Source organism: Macrotis lagotis, chromosome 1 (genome assembly GCF_037893015.1).
Source record: "Macrotis lagotis isolate mMagLag1 chromosome 1, bilby.v1.9.chrom.fasta, whole genome shotgun sequence".
NCBI lineage: Eukaryota > Metazoa > Chordata > Mammalia > Peramelemorphia > Peramelidae > Macrotis > Macrotis lagotis.
Window position 1 is genome coordinate 618,828,420 of NC_133658.1, and position 7,341 is coordinate 618,835,760.

A 7,341-nucleotide genomic window follows, 5' to 3' on the forward strand; every position below is an offset into this window, starting at 1 on the left:
TTAAGTACTAGTTTAGCTCTTCATCAATTTTTGTTATTGCCTTTCCTATGCTTATTCTTACTAATAATTTAGAGGATACAACTAGATTTTTTTTTGAAGGCATATAATGAAATATCATAAGAAAAGTATCAAGATAATATTCACCTAACCAAGTCTTCCACACATTCTCCTACAAAAACAAATGCCATTTGACAAAAACTGCTGGGAAAACTGCAAAGCAGTCTAGCATAAATTAGGCTTAGACAAAATCCTAGACCATATACCACAGTAAGCTCCAAATGAATACTTGACTTAGATATAAAGGTCATATGAATAAATTAGAAGAACAAGGAAGGAAATACTTTTCACAATTATGGATAGTCTGAGTACATGTTCAAACAAACTATAGGAAGGAACAGAAGAAAAATAGGGATTAATTTTGATTACATAAAATTGAAAAACTTGCATAGCTAGTGCAGTTAAAATGAGAAAATAGCTATTTTTAAGTAAAAATTTAAAAAACAGTAAAAATTATTTCCCATCAAATTTCTCTACTAAAAATCTGTCATCTAAGATAAATAAGGAAGTGTGTCAAATGCATAGGAATAAGAGCTTTTCTCCAGTAGTGAAAGAGTCAAGGGATATATTTCTTAAGAGAAGACATCTAAACTACCAATAGCGATATAAAAGTGCTCCACATCATTGATAATTAAAAAAAATTAAAATAACTGAGGATCTAACTTTTCAGAGTAACTAAAAGGGAAAAATGGTAATTTTTGAAAAATCTTTAATTTGTGGGTTTATTTAGCCATTCTGGAAAGAAATTTGGAACTATGCCTAAAAATTCACTTAACTATACATAATATACTCTTATGACCACCAATATTCTACTAGTTATATCTCAAAGAAATTTTTAAAAAAAGAGAAAAAACCACGTGTACATTCTATTTCTTGAAGTACTTTTCATTATAGAAAAGAACTGGGAGAAGAGTGATGACCATCAACAGGGGAACAACTGACCAAATTGAATGTAATAGGGTATCATTGTACCATAAGAAATAATGAAAGGAATGAAGTAAAAAAATCTGAGAAAATCCATGAACTGATATTGAGTGAAATAAGCACCAGGAGAAAAATTTATATAGTAAATATAGTATGGTTTAAAAAAAACACCCCAGGTTTTTGGAAAATAAACATGGCAGAAACTAGGCATAGACCAGGGGTGGGGAACCTTTTTCTGGACAAGAGCTATTTGGCTATTTATAACATCATTTGGTCAAATGTTTAATTTGACCCTAAAAATTCCTAGATTCATTGCTTTTGATTCCTTCCTGTGATTGCTGTGGCAGCACCAGATCACATTCCTATCCAGACCAATACCGTGATAAGATCGAAATGGGTACATGATTTAGAATAAAGATGATACCACCTCCTTTTGCTGGCTCTGCCATATTCCAGTGAGTTGCCAAAATGACAAACACAAAAGGAAAAAGGAGAGGGACTTGATACATGTTTTCTAGGCCCTTTTGAAAACATGGTATCGTCTCTCTGGCTACATATATGCACATATACAAGAAAGGTGATATTGTAGATATCAAGGGTATGGGCACAGTTCAGCAAGGAATGCCCCACAAATGTTACCATGGCAAGACTGGATGAGTCTATAATGTTACACAGCATGCTGTAGGCATTGTTGTAAACAAACAGGTTAAGGGCAAGATTCTAGCCAAGAGAATTAATGTGCATATTGAACATATTAAGTATTCTAAGAGCAAAGATAGCTTCCTGAAGCGAGTAAAGGAAAATGATCAGAAGAAGAAAGAAGCAAAAGAAAAAGGCACTTGGGTTCAACTAAAATGTCAGCCTGCTCCACCCAGAGAAGCACACTTTGTGAGAACCAATGGCAAGGAACCTGAGCTGTTGGAACCAATCCCCTATGAATTCATGACATAAATGACTTAAAAAAATAACCAATAAAAGATTTCTTGAATTTTGGGAAAAAAAAGATGATACCATAAGCTAATTAGAAGAACAAAGACTAGTTTATCTGTCTGATCCATGGAGAAGGAAGGAGTTTATGACCAAACAAGGGGTAGAGAATATTATAACATGCAAAATGGATAATTTCAATTACATAAAATTAAATTAAAAGTTGTTTTTTTTTTTGCAAAAATTAAACCAATGCAACCAAGATTGGAAGGAAGACAGAAAGCTGGGGAACAATGTTTTTTTTTGTTTCCATGGTATACACTGAGATCAAAGTTGAATGTGATGGAAGGGGAGATCATATCCTTAAGAAAAATAAAGTATAAGAGATCACAAAATTACATAATAAGATAAGTTTTTTCCCCCAACCTTAAAAATAATAGGGTCTTTGTTTAAACTCCACAGTTCTTTCTCTGGTTACAGATGGTATTCTCCATTGCAGATAGCCCCAAATTGTCTCTGATTGTTGCACTGATGGAATGAGCAAGTCCATTAAGTTTGATCATCATCCCCATGTTGCTGTTAGGGTGTACAAGGTTTTTCTGGTTCTGCTTATCTCGCTCAGCATCAGTTCATACAAATCCTTCTAGTCTTCCCTTAATTCCCATCCCTCCTGGTTTCTAATAGAACAATAGTGTTCTATGACATTCATATACCTCAGTTTGTTAAGCCATTCCCCAATTGAAGGACATTTACTTAATTTCCAATTCTTTGCCACCACATACAGGGCTGCTATGAATATTTTTGTACCAGTGATGTTGCTACCCTTTTTCATCATCTCTTCAGGGCATAGACCAAGTAGTGGTATTGATGTATCAAAGGATATGCACATTTTTGTTGCCCTTTGGGAGCAATTCCAACTTGCTCTACAGAAAGGTTGGATCATTTCACAGCTCAACCAATAATGTATTAGTGTCCCAGATTTCCCACATCTCTTCCAACATTGATCATTGTCCTTTCTGGTCATATTGGCCAGTCTGAGAGATGTGAGGTAGTATCTCAGAGATGCTTTAATTTGCATTTTTCTAATAAGTAATGATTTAGAACTTTTTTTATATGACTTTGGGTCACTTTGATTTCCTCATCTGTAAATTGCCTTTGCATATCCTTTGACCATTTGTCAATTGGGGAATGGCTTTTTTTTTGAAAATTTGACTCAGTTCCCTGTATATTTTAGAAATGAGTCCTTTGTCAGCAATACTAGTTGTAAAAATTGTAGGAAACAATTTTCATAACTAATATTTCTGGTAAGTGATTCATTTCTAAAATACATAGAGAACTGAGTCAAATTTATAAGAATACAAATCATTCCAAATTGATAAATGATGTTTTTAGATGAAAAAATTAAAACTATCATCATAAGAAAAAGTTCTCTAAGTCATTACTGATTAGAGAAATGCAAACTAATGTAAACTAAAATAACAGGTACTACCTCAGATTGACCAAAATGACCAACATGGAAAATGATTAATGTTGGAGGGGATGTGGAAAAATTAGGACACTAATGAAGTGTTGGCAAAGTTTTGAACTGATCCAACCATTCTGGAAAGCAGTTTGGAACTATGCCCAAAGAGCAATAAAGTTACATACCTTTTGATCCAACAATACCACTACTAGGTCTATGTTCCAAAGAGATCATAAAAAGGGGGGGGAAAGACCAACAGGTATAAAAATATTTATAGCAGCTCTTTTTGTAGTGGCAACAAATTAGAAATTAAGGGGATACCTATCAATTGGGGAATGGCTGAACAAATTGTGGTATATGAATGTGATAGAATATTATTGTTCTGGGGTGAACATGCTTCAAAAAAAGCATGGAAAGACTTGCATGAACTGATACCGAGTGAAGTGAGCAGAACCAGGGGAACATTGTACATATTATCAGCAACACTGTGTGATCAATTTTGATGACTTAACTCCTCTCAGCAATTTAGTGAACAAGGACAATTCTAAAAGACTTGTGATAGAAAATGCCATACACATCCAGAGAATATACAATGGAGTCTGATTGCAGATTAAAACATACATTTTCCTTTTTTTTTAAACTTGGTTTATATATTTTTTCTTATATTTTTAGTTTTATTCTTTCACAACATGACTAATATGGAAATATGTTGAATATGATTTTACCTATATAACCTCTATCAGATTATTCACTGTCATAGGGAGGGGGGAGAGAAGGGAGGGAGGTAGAAAAATATGGAACTAAAAAGGATACAAAAAGATATATGGTGAAAACAGTTTGCATGTACTTAGAAAAATAAAATAAAAAACATTTAAAAACAGATGTTTGAAAGACTTAAGGAGCTCTAATTAATGTGTGATGACCAATTACAACTTCTGAGAAGTGATGATGAAGCATTATTATCAGAAAAAAAGTGGTGATCTCAAGAATGCAGAATAAGATGTGCATTTCTGCACATGGTTAATGGGTAAATTGTTTTGCTTGACAAAGCTTATTTGTTACAAGAGGTAATTTTTTTTTACGTTGGGGACATATGGGAGAAAATTACAGTGATGTGAAAATAAGAAACAGTCATAGCTTTTTGAATAATGAACAGAAGAGAATAGGAAGTTAAGAAGGAGACATAGTTAAGCAGAATAATTGAATCTAAGATGTGGAATTTGTGTAATTTTGAGAAAAAATGCAAACTTTGTTACAGAAATGCAGGGTTTTATTTGCAATGCTCTTTTTCTATTTTTTTAATGCTAAATTTTTTCAAATTAAGAAAATGCTAATTAACAATTTGGAACTATGCCCAAAGGGTTATAAAGCCATTCATACCTTTTGACCTAGCAAAGTCACTATGTCTGTTTTCCAGAAGAGATGAAAAACAGGAAAGAAAAGACCCTATATGTATAAGGGTATTTGTAGTAGCTCTTTGCTGGTGGCAGGGAATTGAAAATTGAGGTGATGCCCATCAGCTGGAGAATGACTGAATAAGTTGTGGGTAGTGATTTTGATGGAATGTTTTTCTTCTCTAAGAAATGATAAGCAGGATGCACTCAGTAAAACTTGGAAAGACCTAACATGAACAGATACAATATGAAATGTACTGTATACAAAGTAACAGCAATAATGAAGGGTGATCAACTGTGAATGATTTAGCTCTTTTCAGCAGTGTTGTGACCCAAGATGACTTTGAAATGATAAAGCATGCTATCTATCCCCAGAGAAAGAACTGATGGTGTTTGAATACAGATTGAAGCATACTTTTTTGCTTTTTTTTGCATTTCTTTTTTTTTGGGGGGGGAAGATGTATTTTTCTTTCACAACATGAATTATTAATTAATAATTAATTAATTAATTAATATTAATAATTATTAAGTATGACTATATATATTTTAACCTATATCAAATTACTTGCTTTCTTATTGGGGGTGAGTTAGGAAGAAGAGAGAAAATTCAGAATTCAGTGTTTTAAAAATGAATGTTAAAACAAGTCTATATTTATGGGGGGGTATTTCATTTACTCTTAAACAAGAATATTTTATTAATGTAAAAAAATTATTTGTACAAAATGAGAATAAATATTAAATAAAAATAAAATTTAAAAAAACTTGTTTTTACAAGTAACCAGGAAAAAATAAAATGAAAAAGAATAATACTAATGAAAAATATCTACACACACACCTAGAGAACATTTGTATTATGAAATTTGTAGATAATCCATCTAGCCAGGTCTTAGGCATGGATGGGCCACTTATGTCTCCACTGCAGAAATGCCATTGTCTTTTGGTATCGTCATCATGATGCTCCCACTGTTGTCATTTTTTGCTGTTGGGCATGTAATTTCTGTTGAGGATTTCTCTGCTGGACATTTCTTCTTGGGTTTTTATGCAGTTTATCTCTGCTAGGAGCCTCTAGCTTCAGTTGGAATTCTCAGCTAAGGTTCTCCTTCTTCCTATATAGATGGAGTGGGTTCTCTCTTAGCTTAGAGCCTAGAGATTTAACCTTCAGCTCTTTTAGTGAAAAAGGCAAGTCATTCACCTACCCAATCAACGATTTTCTCTTCATAGAGAAAGAGATCTGCGAGCTTTCAGAGTCTTAGATTCAGGACCAGACTCTTTGAAAACATCAAATAACCATTCAGCAAAGTAGAACCTTCAGACATTTAGTCTGTTTTTTAATCTGCTTCTTCTGTTTATTAGGATTAACATCTTAATCCTAAATTTTGCTTGATTTAGGATTAGGGAGCCAATCTGTCAGTTAACATTTATTAAGTGCCCAATATTTGCCAAACACTATGCTCACACTTTAATGGGGAACACTAAAAATAAACAAAAATCTGAAAATGTGTTTTATATATATAGGATAAATAGGAATAATAGGGAAAGGCAATCAGATTAAGAGAAATTGGAAAAGGTTTCCTGTAGAAGATGGGATTTTAATTGGGATTTCAAGGAAATCCAAAAAAACCAAAAAGGTGGAGATGAATCAAAATTCTTTTTATTTTCTTCTTACTACTTAACTGCTTGCCTATGACCCTTTGAAATAATTTCAAGGGCTACCTTTTAACAGACCAAAAAGGCTTTCTGGGTCTGAGGCCCTGTAGTTTCCTTAAGTGTCTTAATATCCTTGCCCTCCATCTCAATCATTTGTTCCAAATTTCCACCTTTATTATACATTAAGTGGCTCTCTTCAAGGCTTTGAGCTACCCTGAAATTAGTTTGATTTTTATGTCTATGTAATATAATTCAATCCTCCATATGGAAGAGGATGGGTATTTTATAAGAAGCATGTTGTTTTGTAATGGAAGTGCCTTAGATTTGGTTTGTACTCAGATATTCCGTAACTGGTTTCCAGATTACTAACTACATGGTTAGAAGGAACCTCTTTGGTTAGCTAGAACTTTAGAGTCAGAACTAGGATACATTCAAAGGGTTCTAGTTAGTTCAGGTCAGTCCTTTTGGTCTGACTCTTTCTTACCCATCTATGATCCAATAAAAGAGAAGAAAGACAATGCCATAGAGCAGGTTTGGGAAACTGTCTGGTGGGCCATCTAAGGCCTGTGAAATCATTTGGATTGATACTGCCATGGCAACTGCAGGTGGGACAAGAAATTCAATAAATTTAGGAGCTCTCAGAGGTGAATTAATTAAATGATTGACAAAATATAGCAGGATCATTTTAAGTTTATAATTTTTTATGGCCTACAAATGATGCTATAAACATTCAAATGGTCTTTGACAGAAAAAAGTATCTTTTCCATAGGGTTAGAAGTCCAAGACCCTTCTAATCAGAGGTCAATATGTAACCTGAGAATATAGACTTCACTTCTTTGCTTTGACCTTTGTTTTTTCTTCTCTTTGGTGAAAGAGATTGGAAATTGGCTGTGACCTTATGAGTATGATCAAACAGGTGAAATCTAGAAT

At 33.4% G+C, this 7,341-nt stretch overlaps 1 pseudogene; it reads left to right on the forward strand.

Moving 5' to 3' along the window:
• Positions 1–1,449: 1,449 nt before the first annotated feature.
• Positions 1,450–1,932, forward strand: LOC141505800 (large ribosomal subunit protein eL21-like; annotated as a pseudogene).
• Positions 1,933–7,341: the final 5,409 nt, after the last annotated feature.